This window comes from Pinus tabuliformis, chromosome 2_1 (assembly GCF_031772625.1).
Source record: "Pinus tabuliformis cultivar Carrire ecotype Pingquan chromosome 2_1, CPIR1, whole genome shotgun sequence".
Taxonomy (NCBI): Eukaryota; Viridiplantae; Streptophyta; class Pinopsida; order Pinales; family Pinaceae; genus Pinus; species Pinus tabuliformis.
In genome coordinates, this window is record NC_142299.1 from 254,799,316 (window position 1) to 254,816,383 (window position 17,068).

General features: G+C 40.5%; 1 long non-coding RNA gene across 1 annotated transcript in view; it reads left to right on the forward strand.

Annotated features, from left to right (window-relative positions):
• LOC149199675 (uncharacterized) overlaps positions 1-6,105 on the forward strand; it is a 92,494-nt gene extending 86,389 nt beyond the window's left edge. Inside the window, exon 3 of the long non-coding RNA XR_016253307.1 lies at positions 5,608-6,105. This is a non-coding gene — a long non-coding RNA (uncharacterized LOC149199675). The remainder of the gene's footprint in view (positions 1-5,607) is intronic.
• The last annotated feature ends 10,963 nt before the right edge of the window (positions 6,106-17,068 follow it).

Sequence of the window (17,068 nt, forward strand, 5' to 3'; positions counted from 1 at the left end):
AAATTTTATTATCATTATTTTGAAGCATGGGTTTCATGCTCAAGGTCATTTAATTTATAATTAAAGCACCCATTGAGTGCTTCTGGGGCTTTGTCACAAAGTCTAGGAGTTAATTGAGTCATTGTAATATGTAAGACCCCTTTGGGCATCTTGAATTATGTAAAAGGAATTTATTTGAGTCATAAAAGACCTCCAAGATAAGTCAACCTAGCTGCAACAAGTTGGCCTACATGAAAGATCAAGTTGGCCTCATGGAGGCAATTTGTACCCCTGGAAAGCCTATATATAAGAGGCATTCGACCTCATTTGAAGCACACATCCAAGATATACAAAGAAGCAAGAGAAGAAGTTCGATCTTAAAAAGAAGAAGTGCTAAGGCAAGTGAAGTTCAAGAAGGAATCTATAGTCAAAGTTTTTGGATCTCTCTCTCTCTCTCTCTCTCTCACATGTGCAACGAATTTCTGACACTGCTAGGTCGAAGTTGCTAGAGAAGTTGTTGGAATGTCGACGTTTGTTGCTATAAGTTGTGTAAGGAAAGCTCATCAAGAAAGAAGGTTGACTTGGTCTTGGAGGGGCCTTTGTCAAGGGTCATAGGTCTTGAAATTCGTCATATGAACATTCTATAAGAAGAGAAGAATTCTTGTGGGGTTTCCTCTCAGGAGGAAAGGTTTTGGCCTTGCCCAATAACCTACATTTTTTGTCCTTTTGTCTCATTGATCTTCATTGTTTGGTAGCTTTTTGATGATAGAGAACACAATAATAATCAAGTAAAAGAAGAAGTTAATAACAAGTACCTCAAGTTAAGTAAAAGAACATCACAAGTAGTTATCAAAGTAAGAGAAATCACCTAATCTAGTTGCCCCTAGATTTCTCAACAGTGTTAGCATGTGGAAGACATTATTTGCCTTTTCTAGGTTCTTTCTTGGTGGAGTAAGTGATTTATGTCTTCTTTCCTAATTTTAACTTAGGAAAAATACAATGACTAAAGTAAATTAATTATTGTGGACTATTGAGTCATTTACCAAGGATAAATAATTTAATTATTTAAGTGACTTAGAAATAATCTCAACCATTGATCTCCAAGATGGTTCTAGAAGGCAGATTTGGGTCAGGGATTTGAACTCAATGAATATTGCAAAGGGAGCCTAGTGAGGAGGTGAAGACACAAGTTGTGTGAGCAAGTCATCATTTAGAAAAGAGATTTTCTCTAAAGTGTGAGTGGCTTCGTGGACCAGGTGCGCAGAGAAGGAGAAGTTCGAGTGGATTGGGGCGAATCTAGGAGGGTCGAGTAAGAGGAGATTACATGGCCAAGTTGTCGAAAAGAGATCGATTTTATCTCAAGGAGGCCGAGTTGTTGGAGGGTCGAGTTTCCCCTATTGCACATCAATGGCATGCAAGGAGGGCGCAGTTCCAGTTGTTGGTTGAGATTACATGGCCAAGTTGCTAAAAAGAGATCAATTTTATCTCGAGGAGGCCAAGTTGTTGGAGGGCCGAGTTTCCCCTATTGCACATCAATGGCATGCAAGGAGGGCACAGTTCCAGTTGATGTCTTTAGGATTTATTGTCTTAACATAAGTATTAAAGAGAAGTCATAAAGGCAAAGATCTACACTCCAATCGAATGTCACTATCCCTCTTGTAGTCGGCTAAAATAAGACAGTGATCTCCTCAATGAAACGTTAGCATAGTTCCAGGTTCTCATGTCAGCTTACAATGTAAATGCTGGTCACTATATATATGGAGTGACTTCACCTCATAAACGACAGGACACTTCGGATCACTTTGATCATTCAACGAAGAAGTAAAGGATGCATTACAATGAACATAAAGGGTGATATATATCTCAGGAAGCTCTCGGGTGAAGTTTGTCCCATCATCGTCATCTCAACGAAGGATTGAAGAACTGTCACAAGATAATGTCACAACAGTGAAGTAGTACACTCATTGTTGAGCGAAGAACTGTGGAAGTTGAGGAAGAAAAGAACCATAGAGGTCAAGGACTATACCTAGACAGTGAAGGAATAAGGAGACCGAGACCTGTAGCAGTACAGTGACATAAAGGGATCTGAAGCAACACAGTGTGAAGATAGAAGGTTGTGATCCGAAGAGTGCAGGGGATAGTGACAAGTATCTTGGAGGTAATCTTGAGACAAGTAATTTTGTCAAGGGTCTTGGTATTCATCAATTGAAGTATCTATAAGAAGAGTTTTTGTGGGTTTTCCCCTCAAGAGGAGGGGTTTTAGCCCTGGCTTGGAGCCTAACAATTGTGTCACTGATGTTATCATTTTTTATAGTTGTTTGATGTATTTAACACTGTGATAATGATGAACAAAGATAATGAATAAAATCATAACACAAGCAGTTATCATGTAAGAGAATTTTGAATTGAACGTTGCCCTACCTAATTCTCAACACCTGTCTCCACTTAGCCCAAGTTGGACCCACCACCATACTCATTAATGCATTTTTAACATCAAGAAGGCGATGCAACATGATGAAGTTTAAGGCATACCCTGTCTCAACAACTTTCAACATCTCCAATTTGGAGTATTCTCGATATATTGCTTGAGATTGGTCGTGGTTGATGATGAATTTTATAATCTCCCTATCCTGCCCTGTGACCTCCTTAATCCATTCTGTTTTTGCCTCAATCTCTTCTAAAACCATATTCAAATTATGGACAATGCAAGGAGTCCAAAATATGTGATTATATCTACTCTCAATAATCAAACCTGCAGCTTTGCAAATATGTGCATTATCTGTGATAACTTGCACCACATTTTCTGACCCTACGTGTTCAATAGCAGAAATTAAAATATTAGCAATGAACTTACTATCCTTTATCTCACCCGAACAATCTTTTGCTTTGATGAATATGGCTCCTTTTGGTGATGACGCAATGGCATTAATCAAAGGCCTGTGTTTTGTATCAGTCCAGCCATCTGAGATAATAGAAACCCCTGTACTACCCCATGAGCTATGAATTGGTTTGAGAACATCATCAAGAAGTTGCCTCTCTTTCTTCAACAAAACTGTTTTGACTTTTTCATAGTTTGGGCCCTTGTAACCTTGAGGAGCTTTATTAATCGCTCTCACCAAAACTTGCCAATATGGGGACTGAACCACATTAAAAGGGATGCCACAAGCAAAGACGACCCTTGCCACTCTTGAGTCAGCTTATTCTCTCCCTTGACTATCAAGCATTTTCACCAATCTGCTATCTTGAATTAGAGTTCATGTCTTTAATAACTCTGCTTCTACTTCTAGTGCCCTTCTCTTTCTTGCTTCTTGAACAATCCTTGGCTCAACGCTATTAGACATGCGAGGATTGGTAGTGCGCATGCCAATTTTGCTTCTTTGATCCTTCAACCTTTGAGCATCATTGCTCTCTTTCTTGAATCTAGCCCTCACCTCTGCATTTTTGGTATGTGCACACACATCAATACCCTTTATCTCTTCATGCAAAATGTGAGCCTTCACTCTTGTGTGAGAGCCCTTGAAGTTATTTTCATTTTTGCACAAATTGCACTTCCATTCCCATGTACCACCGGAACCCATCTGCTTCACTTTGGTAACATACTTCCATAGAGGATAATATTCTTGCTGCCTGCTTGCTTGAGTGGATTTAGGGGCACTTGAAACACAACTTTGAGAAGCCATGATTGCTGCAAAATTACAATAATACAAAATGAAAAATGCACCCACTTTAGGGGCACTTGAAACACTACTCTGAGAGGCCATGAATGATGCAAAATTAGGAAATGAAAACTCACCCAACTAGCTGCTGCCCATGCTCTTCTTCTTGCTGCCCACGCCCTTCCTCTTGCTGCCCACGCTCCAAAACACAAATAAACTCCTTGCTGCTGCTATAGGAAGCTCTTCTTGCAAAACAATGTGTGAGAAATGAGTGAACGAAATGCCTTTTTAAAGAAAAGAAGAGGCTCATAGGGTTTCTAGAGAGTTTTGTTCTTCTCATCTTCTAGAGAATTCCATTTGTAATTTTTTTAATTAAATTTAGCTAACAGCCACATAAAAAGTAGTTTATTAGTGTGTTTTGGTGTTAGATGCGGCCCACGCCCTCTTTCCATAAGCTGAGATGGCTGAAAAAGGCTTAAAAAATTTGAACTTTCTTTTTGGCCGTCAAATCTCGGACTGTTGTGCCGAAATGCCGCTGGCCGTACCGTCTGGCATTTCGAAATCGCAAAACACCGTACAGTATGGATGGCGGCATTTCAGGCCCGTTTCGGGCCATCCCGGGTACTGGTACACCACTAAAAGTGGTGTTTCCTGCAACATAGCTACTAGGTGATTGATGTTATATGGTTTAATCCATGTTTTTATGCTCTTTATAAGTAATTCATCATTCTGCATGCTTTTTTTGACATATATTTATCAAAATATTTAAAAATATATATTATATAAAAATAGCTCCCAAAATTGCTTCCGACTTGGAAGCTTCTGAAATTGTCTTTCCCCGCTCCCGCTTCCTGCTTCCAAGCGGCCTTGCTCCCATCCTTCTAAAGAGGAAAGGCATTCCAATGAAATGCGCGGGGGCAGAGGCAATCAAGGAGTAACCCAGGTAGTTTTAATCTCTTGAGCTCAGATGCAAAAGCAGAATGCCCCATTCTTGAGAACAAATGTGGAAAAGATCAGAGGAAAGAAACCTTGGAGATTCAGAAGGAGAAAGAGACACCTGAAGAAAAGAAAACACAAATAATAAGGGTAAAGAAATTGCACAAATAAATTCTGAGAATTTAGATGATAAGGACAATGGGAAAGATGTTGAATTTTGTAGCTATGGTCGGTCTTCATAATTAGTTTTTTAGCCCTTGATGTATTTGTAATAATGAGTATAATGCATGTTCTTCATGCCATTGTCAAAAGAGAAAAGATGTAACATGTTCTTCATGTCTCTGTAACAAATAGAATCGTGAACCAGAATGATATATTAATTGAGCTTTTCTAGATTTATATAGGTTGTACGTCTACATTTTTGAGACCATAATTAAATGAATATGAAATAAGGATGTCTACTCTAGATCTAATTGAATTATCATTGCAATTGAACTTGTTCCTTGTTAGAGAATGACAATAAAAGTAACAAGAGATGCCAAGCACAAACCTGTTGCTTGCAGCTTAAAATTTCGAAATATCAAGTTCTGTTTCATCTCTTCTCACATGCATTTGATCATGTGCATGCAACCCTATTTTGTTCAATTCTCTGCCTCTCCGTGTGACACACACACAATCACTAGTATATGCAGAATGTGTCTGTTGGAAGGCAAGTGTTGGCAGTGCTTGTATCAGTCGTATCTATAAAGTTGCCTATGGAAGGCAGATATTTTACTATATTGCACCGACTGCACCCTTCCAAATTCCCAAGGCACGAATAACACAGCCCAATTTTAGGGAATGAGAAAACGATGCTTGTTATGTTGATTGTTGATGTTGGCATGTTTAGGGGCATTGTTGTTTGATGTTCGAACCTACAATTGATGCATTTACTTGTTGAGACTGAAGTGAATACTGTTCATTTGTTTTTCACTATATCTTTTGTATTATGTATTCTTTGGAAACTAACCTTGTGTGTTGTTTTGCCATTTTACAGGTTGCTGATTATGGGCTAGCAGCAGACCTGTTTCAAGTGATTCCGGAGCTCTTAGAAAAGCTTCCAGAGAAGAAATGATGTCACATTCAATTGCACTATGTTTGTTCTGTGCTCTTATTTGCATTTAAAGTGTCTATAAAGACGACTCTACAGGTTCGTTTGTTTGATGCAATAAAGAGGCTGGGAATACTAGAATCCAATGGTGAATGATCTCAATGTATCCGTCACAAGAAAGATTCGTTCTCACATTCGCTATTGATCTCTTTATAGCAAGGCAGCCACCTGCAGATGCAAATAAATTTATTATTTTTTCATCAAAAAGGAAGGGAAACTACTGAAAGCATTTCATTGAATAGGAAAGATCCATTCTCACATTCGCTATTGATCTGTGTATACATGCAACCACCTGCAGATACAAATAAATTTATTATCTTTTCATCAAAACGGAAGGGAAACTATGTCAATTATTCGCAAATGAGCCAAACACAGTTCATTGAATTGGTGATGTATGAGTTGGTGTAAAATTTTAATCAAAAGGAACTACAAGCAGAATAGATTGATTTCAAATCCAGTTTTTAGGATACCTAATGATTATTTTACTTCATACAAATTTTTGTACTTTTTGTCAAAGATTACATGTTAGTCATATTAGTAATAAATGACTGGGGCTTATTAGTCCCTGCACTGCAGGGGACTACAGTGATCGCTCAGTGATATTAGTTCATCCATATAGAACCTAACAATTTTTAACCCTTAGGTTATTCCAAAACCTGAGGGATTGCCCCAGAAATTATTTAACCTAGTGAATTAATTTTCTAAATTGTCAAATAAAAAATACACCAGTATTGAAAGAATTAAAAATTTGAGTAGAAGTCCAAGTAAAAAATCAATTACACAGCAGAATTTTTAAACACTCCAATTTACTGTTCACTTCAATTACTTAGAATAAATAAGGACTCCCTTACAAGGAAAATGGCCCACAGAGAACACAGAATTTATACAGCAAATGGAACTTGGAAATCTTGTTCCCTTGGAAGTTCTTGACCTCGCAAAACTTGGCCTCTAGAAAAATCAGCTTCTCCAACCTGCAATTCAGCCTCCTCTCTCCTAGCCCGATATGACCTACATACTGGAAGAATATATTGCCCTTCACCTAGGCTGTACAACACCCCTGTGGAAGCCTCCAAGCTGACTTTTGGATTCCTTGCAAATTCAGCCTCCTCTCTCCAATATATTGGCTCTTTCAAGTTTCTTTCATCAGCATTTCCTTACTACAACTTTTCCATCTCTTTACCCTGGAGTCTCTCACTCTCCACTTGAGAAAACTGCTTTGTCAATGGTTCAATGATTTCAATCTTTACTTGGCAAACTCTCTATCAAGATACCCTTGATCCATCATGAGTTTGAGTGTCTTTCTCCTCCCTTAGGTTCCTTTTTATAATTATCATTGATCCAAAACCCTAACCCTCAAGCTCCAAAGTGATTAAATCACTTTTCCTTCGAGAACTTTAGTCAAATAGCCAACATTAATTTGTTAATTAATCAATGTGTTTTTTCCTAGGTTAGACTTAAGAAAGAAATGATAAACTCACTTACTCAACATGAGCAAGTGCCTAATTTGATGACAAGACAATGTATGATACATTTTGATGTAATGAATATAGGCACTACAGGAACTGGGTAGTTTCCTAATGAATAAACACGCTGGTGTGTATATACAAAATGTAATTCTTTCACTTATATGAATGAAATTACAGTTTTTTTCAAGAAAAAAAAAACATGAGCAAGTGTTGAAAAATGTGTAACTAGGTTCGGTCTTCATAAAGATGAAATGTACTTTTGATTCTTGTAAAGTGTAAAATGAAAGAAAATTATTATTATTATTTTTGGAGCATGGGTTTCATGCTCAAGGTCTTTTATTTTATGGGTCAAGCACCCATTGAGTGTTTCTAGGGTTTGTCCTAGGTCAGGAAGTCAAAAGAGTGATTGTCATAAGTTGAAGACTCCATCAGGCACATTGTAACTTGTAAAGAAAATTATTTTTGTATTAAAAGGTGTCTAGATACCCTCCAAGACTAAGCCAACCTGGCAACCGGCAAGTCGGCGTAAAAGGAAGAGCCAAGTCCACCTTGAAGCGCCTATATATAGGAGGGAACTCATCCTCCTCGAGACACATTCACTCATCTCACATTCTAGCAAAGAAGAAGGAAGAAGAAGGCAACGAAGAAGGAAGAAGAAGGCAGAGGACAAAGATCTTTGTTTGGATTATCTCTCTCTCACACGTGCTAAGGAGAACTAGGGTTTGTGCAACAGATCTAGGGTTTCTATCTACAAGTTCGATCTTAGAGAAAAGAAGGCAAATAGGTCAAGCAAAAGTCACAAAGGGTCATCCTCAAACTCCAAAAGTGAGGGAAAGGCAACTGAAGGTCAAAGGAAGGTTCAGAAGGTAGATCAAAGCTCACATGTGTGGACACAACAACTGCTGGGGGGGCCGAAATTTCTATCTGCATTGGAGGCCGAAATTCTACGATTGGAGGTCGAAGAAGTGTTACTGGAAGAGATTTGACTGGGTTTGACTAGTTCAAGGTTAGCACATCATCCGGAGAGGTTGGTTTTGGTCTTGGAGAGTTCTGAAGTCAATCTTAAGGTCTTGGTATTCATCAATTGAAGAATCTATAAGGAAGAGGAGATTTGCGGTTTTTCCTCTCCAGTGGAGAGGTTTTGGCCCTGGCTTGCAGCCTATATTTTGTGTTCTTATTCTTCTTGTTTTTGGTAGTTTTTTTATGATACACATATATAATAATAGCTAACAAAGCTATAAGTAAAAAATACATCACAAGAAGTTATCAAGTAAAGAGAAATCATTATAATCATTGCCCTATAGATTTCTCAACATGGAATCAGAGCTAAGGTTGGCTAAGGGCATTATGTAGATCTCTATTGCATTGAGGAGGCTCTTCAAGAAGTGTTCAAAGGTAGCAAGTCATATCAAGAAAGGCATCAAGGAAGCATGAAATCTTCTATTCACTGCAAAGAAGGAAGTAACCAAGATAAAGGATGAAGGACTCTTCTTAGCACTCACTGGCACATTCCAAGACGAGAACATTTGGGTAATCGATAGTGGTGCATCTAGACACATGATTGGTCATCACAAACAATTGAAGACATTATCAAAGGGAAAATATTCTTACTCAGTGGAACTTGGAGATAATAAGAACTATTCTGTAAGAGGAATTGAATCAACCTCTATAGAGCTGGAAAATGGAAGCAACATTCATCTCAAAAACATCCTATTTGTTTCAGGTTTTCATAAGAACTTAATTTCTATTTCAAGTTTAGAAGATAAGGGTGATAGAGTAGCTTTCATTGATGGAAGAGTTGTAATATGGAGTGTTGAAGAATCTAGGGCAATTAGATATAATACGATTCTTTTGGACTTGATAACAATTTCTGAAACACTTTTTCAATTTTCTTGTTAGCTTGATCTTCTTCTCTTATTATTAGTGTATGTGTGTTTACTTCATCAAATTGCTACCAAAACATAAGAACAAGAATACAAGATATTGGCTCTCTGCTAGGGCAAAACCTCTCTCTCTTAGAGAGGAAAACCCTTTTGTAAATTTCTCTTATTGAAGCTTCTATTGATCAATGCCAAACCCTAGACCCTTGATAAGAATATCCTCCAAGCACAAGTCAAGTCCTTCCTTCTTTTGGCACTTTGTTTCTCGGCACTTCGTCCTTCTACTTCCAACACTTTGTTCCCCGACACTTTGTTCTCCTTCTGCAACGAATGATAGACCTTGTTATGTGAGCTCTAGAAGAGATACTTTATCTTTGATCCTTAGTGAGGTCCTTCACTTATGGAGATGCCTTCCTTCTCTTGACCAACCAAGCACCTTCTTGATGTGTAGTTGCAGACTTGATATGACAGCACCGCAACCCTAGTTTCTCGCACGTGTGGGAGGTTTCCTTGTGTATTTGACTTTTTTTACCTTTGCTTGGGAGAGCCTCTTCTTCACTTGAGTGGGAGGCCGTACAGGCCTAAGTTTCTAGCCCAAACAAAGAGAAATATATGACTGTGATATTGCTGATGTAGTGACCGTAGACTGTCCTCCTTTTCTTGCATGTGTGACTGTAATTCACCCTTAAATCAACCCTCTAAACTTCGTTTTATTTTGCTTCTTCATTGCACTAGAGGCTCCTTATGCTCATCTTCTCTCACCGTTTTCTCGGCTCTCTTCTTCCTTGATTTTAGAGGTAGTTGTTGCTTGTCGTTGTAGGAGTGGACAACCTCTATATATAGAGGATTGTCCCTCCTTTAGGCCAACTTGACTTTTTCACTTTGTTTTTGCTTCTTTTGTGATGTTGTTGCATGGAGAGGACTTGTGACTTTACTTGGAGGGATATCTTTGACTCTAATACATAAATATACATGGTGTAACATGCCCTTAAGGGTTTTCAACATTTTCTTTTGACTCTTTGACTTACCTATAACACTTTGAAATGTGTTAGACCTATTTCAATGAGCAAGAAACTCATTGATAAATATAACAAAAATAATATTTCTTTTCTTGTATAAATACAAATATCAAAATTATATTTATGAAGACCGAACCTAGTTACACTTTCCTCAACATGGAGTAAGAACTCAAGTATAGAGAATGCTAGAGTAATTAGTATTCGTGAAGGAAGACTTTATAGGTTGATATTTTCTCTTGCACAAGCTTTGGTTCACATTGAAATCAACCGATGTGAATGTTGGCATAGAAGATTTGGCCATATTCATTTCAAAATCCTTCCAACTCTAAGTTCTATAGTAGAAGGAATCCCCGAATTGAAAGATGATCACGAAGGAGTATGCAAAGGTTGTGCATTGGGTAACAATACCAAGAGACCATTTGGAAGCAATGCTTCACGATCAAAAGAAATCTTGGATCTTATTCATTCCAATGTATGTGGTCCTATGAGTCCTAAATCACTTGGAGATCATCTATATTATGTCACATTTATATATGATAATTGAAGGGAAACTTGGGTTTACTTGATGAAATCCAAGGACAAAGTATTTACAAAATTTCAAGAATTCAAAGTTGAAGTTGAGAACCTTACATAAAGGAAAATCAAGATACTAAGATCCGATAATGGAGGAGAGTATACATCTAAGGAAATTATAGCTTCCTATAAGGAGTTTGGGATTAAGAGGGAGTTGATAGTCCCATATAATCCGGAACAAAATGGAGTTGCAAAGCAAAAGAACCGATCCATTGAAGAAAGTGTAAAAGCAATGTTGCCTGATCAAGATCTACCGAAATTTCTCTGGATAGAAGCAACGAAGACAGTTGTATACATTCAAAATTAAAGTCCCCACAGGTCACTAGGTAACAGAACCCCAAAGAAGAATTCACTGGGAGGAAACCACCTGTAGATCATCTCTGAATCTTTGGTTGTCCTATACCGAAGGACAAAAGAAAGAAGTTGGATCCATCAGGCATGTTGGCTTAAGGGGGCCTGACCCAGGTTTAGAGTTGTTTGCACCAACCAACAAAACCCTAACTGCTGGCCCTTTCGGCAACAACCTACATAGCACAGGCTGTAGTCTCACCCGAAGCAGTATTGGGGGATGCTAGAACCAGGTTTCTGCATCTAGGGACATGTGATAAGTGGTTCTTAAGCTCTGACAGTTCAGATCTGCCTTCGCGCAGATCGGTATCCTTCTAGGGCTCGTTACTGTAACTCGAGAAAAATAGCTTTTAGACCTTTGCGAAGGCCTATGATCAGTGTCTGCAGACCTTAAACTGGAAAATTATTCACTTTCATGCAACAATAAATAACCTTAGATCTGCCTTCGCGTAGATCTATCTAACTCATCAGAAATCATGACAGAAATAATCCTTAACTTCGCGAACATGGCTAATTACTTAAAACATTTATAAATAAGATAGATTCAGCAGTTTCGCGCAACATTCATACATTATTTCACGAAAACATATCATTGAGCGCCAAAATATAACATAAACAAAATTGACAATAATACTCAATTGCACGATAATTCTTCAAGAAACAGTCTTTATTCAATTCCAGCATTCAAATTACAGACTTCTCCGCCCCGCACACTCAAATGCAGGGGTCCACGCACTCAAATGTGGACTTACCAAGGCCTCCTGTGCACTCAGCTGCAGGAGCCTTCTCCTTCTTGCTTAAGTACAAGAAGCAGAGCCTTCTTGCCTTAACACTTTCCCGAAAACAACACAACTCATTCAGGGTTCACAATTCTTCATTCCAAGTTATCCCTAGGATCGCTATGACTCAACTATTTATAGCTTTCTTCCATACAATACCATGGTCTGCAGACCATGGGAGAATCTTAAAATCGACCCAAAACAAGGGGCTAAAACCCCTTTGACTCCTATCTAGCTGCGCGCTCCGCATCCACATTTCGCGGAGACTTTACATTCTTTACAAAAACTTTTACAAAATTGGGTTAACTAACCCCAAAACTGACCCTAGGGACCCTAACCCAACAAGGCCCCCAACACAAAGATCATGACTCGCCCTCGAGTCACTCAGTTGGCGCCTCAATCTTGCTGCGGAGACCACCAAGCTCAACCTGTAACACTGCAACTTCAGCAGTGCTGCAACCTGCTGTACTTCTTCCACTAACTTTTTTGTTGTCGAGCCCTCCACTACTAAGCTGGCAGGCTTCCTCTAGCCACGACTGTAATCTGGGCTTTAGAAGGGCCTCTTTCCTTTTCAATTCTTCTGTCTATGCCTGCAATCGCTTACCTTCCTATAACTTTGTGAGGCGTTGCATTGGCGCCAAATTGCGCGTAGTTGCTCGAACCTCATCATACTTCTATTGTGTCTCTCTGACATCGGGGTTGAGCTTTTGCAAATTCGAGTCCTCCTGCAAATTTGTCCATAATTCCATTGCTTGGTCAAACATCGATGCCCAGTCAGTGACTATGGAATCCAATATGTTCATGTGCTCCTTGATTGATGCTCTGCGTTTCTCCTGTACCTTTGGCGGAGTCGTTGGCTACAACTTCAACTGCAACTCTGTTATCTTCATCTGGAAGTCAAAAGTAACCCTGCCAACTTCCTCCTTTGATGCATGTATTGTAGCAGTCAATTTCCTTAACTTTTTCCGAAGCTTCCGCATCCTCAGGGATTTTCAATTCTAGCATTGTTTTGCAGGCCTGCTCTATCGTTGTCTTTAGGCTCTGCCTTCGTTGTTGCATCTCCTCCTTTGCCTTCAGCGCCTGCGCTTTCTCCGTGAACATCTGTTCATTATTTGCCTTGATCTTGCTGATGGTTGTGACGGCGCGCTGCTCTCTGATCCATAGTTCATCTTAAACACCTTGATGCAGTGCGTGGAGGGTCTGGGGCAGTGGCGCGACCAAATTCACTCTCATTTCTTTCACTGTACTAAGCATAACGCGATTCTCATCTGATTTGCGCAAACAGACCCTTCTAGCAATGGTATGACTCTGAGGTCCAGAGTCTGTTCTAGTTTTGTGACTATCCCACTTCCCTGTGTTAGGCTCGCTTGCGCCCTGCTCGCTTGCCCGACATCCACCTGAATCCTGTTGGCCTGGATCTGCAGCTCGCGCGGATCCTTTTAGATGCTCTCCAGTGTCTGCATATATTGTTGCTCAAACTGTTGCAGCAACTCAGTGGTCATGTCTTTAACCTTGTCACCGATCTCATCGAGATCACCTTCTGTAAGCACCATCGGGTCAATGTGCGTCTGCTTATCAGACTTATGCTTTTTCCACTGTCCACCCGTTTGCTCCTACCCGCGCCTCTTCAAGATGAAGGGAGTGCTCTGCTCCTCTCCATTGCCTCCTTCCTGCTCTGAAAGCTCTTGCTCATCAGTGTGCTACGAAGCTGATTGTTAGACTTCCTTTGTATCCAAGGGTTCTTTCTCAGCTTGCTCTTTTGCGGCGCGCTCTTTATTCGTCTGTTCTTCCTCTTCAGCTGCCTTAGTAGCAACTTCCTTTTTCTTCTGCTTAGCTAGAGCTTGTGCGACCTTCTGAGCTGCTGCCTTACACTTTTGCGCAGCAAAACTTTCCACACCTTTGCTAGTGCCTACATCAAGCTCTGTGGGTTCGTGCCACTCTGTTGGCCAATACCCCACGATCTCCTGCACGTCTATCTCAGATACCAAATAGGGAAACTTGTGCCATATGTGCTTTGGGTCCTTTCATGCTCGGATTGACACATTGTGGAAATCGGCCTTGAACTTTGCGTAGGCTGTCAATTACGCGAACAAGGTTGGGGACAACCTTGGCCTCTGATTGATAACCAGTTGAAGTTCCATCTCCATTAGAATCCATAAAATTTTCGACTCCTTGTTTCTTGCCGGATCCTTTGTAGCCCACGGCGAGGCGAACCTCGCTGCCTCGGGTAAATCTTCCTTGTGCGGGGGAAACTGACTGTCCTCCGAGAATCTCTAAGGTACTAAAACAATAGATAATAAAATTCATGCATAATGGAATGACTTGCTCTCTTCCTGAGCTTCCCGACAATTCGCGAGGAACTCCTTGCATAGATATTTTGCCTAGTTGTATTGAACACCCTTTGCGCATTGGGTTGCTAGCAATACTACCGACGCCAGAACTTCGTCCGCATGACACTTCCTCATGATTTTGCCCACAAGAATCTGGGCGGTGAATTGCATCACCTGGTCCTGAATAGAGCGGATAGAGTATCTGCGACTTCTTAACAAGCCCATACTCGGTCTTCATCTTATCTGCTAATTCTTTTTCCCCACTTTTCCCTCCAAACTCCTTGGCAGGGTCCGCTCCTTTGTAAGGCAACTTCGTTATCCGATGGATTAACATGTCTATAATTGGGATGGGCTCCCCAAGCCATAGACACCCATCGTGCACCAACGCGAGGAGCTGGCACACACACACTGTTGATAGTCGATCTATGATAATGCGTCACGCAGAGCATGTGCAACAGCCCCGTTTGCTCAACACCTTGGACCCACTTCATGGGCTCCAACCGCGTAACCCCTGTCTCTTCATAGTATATATTCATCATATATTTGTTGGTTGCTAAATGTGGGAGCCTCTCGTGGTCCACGAGGTCCCAATCCTCCATTTTCAACACTAGAATGTGTGCTAATTTAGTACTTCAAATTCCACCTGTTCAGGCAATAGGGGTGTTGAAACTATGAATTTCTCGAAATATGGGTCCTTGGTTACTTTGGTTCTTCCCTTCTGCGGAGGGATATACTTGGGAAGCCATGAGATAGGCTCGAACTCTTCGGCATCCAATTCCTCTACGCCTTGGTATTCCTCCTCCTCTAAATCAACCACTTTCTCCGGTTGTTTATCTTTTTTCTCCTTCTGCCACACCTCTGGGTTCTTCCTCGGTGACATTCTTATTGGCATCAACTTCTTATGCTTTTCTTTGGCAAAAGATTGCTTCGGCCTAGGCGGTCTCGGCGCGGTAGGCACAAGGGTTGATGCTTCCATACTTGAACTCTCAGGGCCCGTTGCGTCAGAAACGACAACTTCAAAACTTACGGCTTCTGTGAGGTTTGTAGCAGTCATCTGTTCTATGAACGACTCTCGGGGTTCTACGGTGTAGTTTGCAAATGAATGGTGCGTCATGAACTCCTCCCAAAACTAACAATTCATAAGATTTAAACAGCAAGGCGCCCAGACAACTCTCAGAGTGCAAATTGTTCTTCGGCACACCAACACGCGTAATTTATAAGAAGTTCTAAATTCAAATCCGACCGTTTCCCCCAAATTCTGATAATAAATGCATCTTTGGCGGCAGATCTCCAAAGATTTTTGCCATAAATAGTGCCTACCCACTCCTCTTAACTGATTTTTGGCCATCAAATCATGAATAGTAACCTCAACGGCTACTTTTGGACCCCTTTGCGCGACACCATCCTCCATGGCGCAACTCATCCAGTGCAACTTCACTTGTCGCGCCCTTGTCATCCATCGCGCAACCTCTCTACCACGTTTTTCACTTATTTGGGCAGCGTAGTTTATAGTCCCATAATCCCTTGTAACTACCTGGTTTACTAAGACTGTCCTATTTTCATATAGTCATTGCGCAGGGGCAGGATCCCTTGTATACAACTTCAGCCTACTTCCATTCAATTTTCCAGGGAATGGTTCTCCATTCAGCTTCGCGAGCTGAACTACGCTACCATTCGCTATCTCCTTAATAACATATGGTCCCAACCAGTGCATTTGAAATTTTCCTAGAAACTTCGTGAGCTTGCTATCATACAACAACACTAAATCCTCCACCTTGAACATGTGCAGCTTAATATGGTGATCATGCCATGCCTTCTTGCGTTCCTTTTGCACTTTCTAGTGAAATCCTGCGAGGAAGTGGTCTTCTTCTAACTCTATGACCTGCACGAGCCGTTCCTCCAAGGTCTCGCGGTCCACCATCTCTGTCAATGCTGCAATACGTAAACTTAGCTCGATTTACTCCATAGGCATTACGACTTCAATTCCATAAACCAACCTAAACGACGTTTGGCTTGTCAACTTCTTGTAGGTCATCCTATAAGCCCATAAAACAACTGGGACGCGCATGTCCCAATCATTCCTCTGCGCGTTGCATACCTTCGTCAATGCGTGCTCCAAAATCTTGTTGAAAGCTTCCACCGTTCCATTCGCCTGTGGGTGATAGGGCGTGCTCTTCTGATGACACACCTAGAATTCTTCAAGCATTGCGTTGATAGTTTCATTAAAAAAATGCATACCCCTATCACTCATCAAAATCTTGGGGCATCCAAACCTTATTTAGACATACTTGAATAGAAACTTTGCAGCAGTGGCTGTTGTACAATCCTTCAATGGCTGCGCTTCTGCCCACCTGGTTAAATATTTAGTTGCAGTAATGATATATCGCGCACCCGTCTTCTTCCCTGGTGGTTTTATTGGACCTATTAGCACTCCAGGAAACTGTCCTAGGTTGTAGCTTGGAGGTGCCTGGTAACATATAAATCTTCAATATCGTTCTCGGAACTATTGGAATGGATTGGGGTTTGGATCAAGTCAGATGACTGTTTCAACTCTGTTTTCACTCCAGACATGCATGAACACCCTCAGCTTGACAAGGCTTTAGACCACTAATGCTCAATAGATTATAGATTCAATGGATAGATGGAGAATATTGATTGTACCAGAAAATGCATACATAAACACATATGAATGGCTAGCTACAGAAAGTAAATGAAGCTTGCAAATCTAATTTATCAATGCGGAGATAAGATGACAGTTATCTGGCATTAGACAGAGAAGAAAAACATGAATAACCTATTCAAGTGCAAGCTTAGAGCAGAGGAGGAGATGACAATTGAACATGTAACTGGAATGAAGATGAGACACTAAGAGGAGCAAAGTCTCCACAGTTTCCAAAAGTTGAACCCTTGATACTTCGAACTTTCAACCATTTATAGGCTTTTCACAATGCT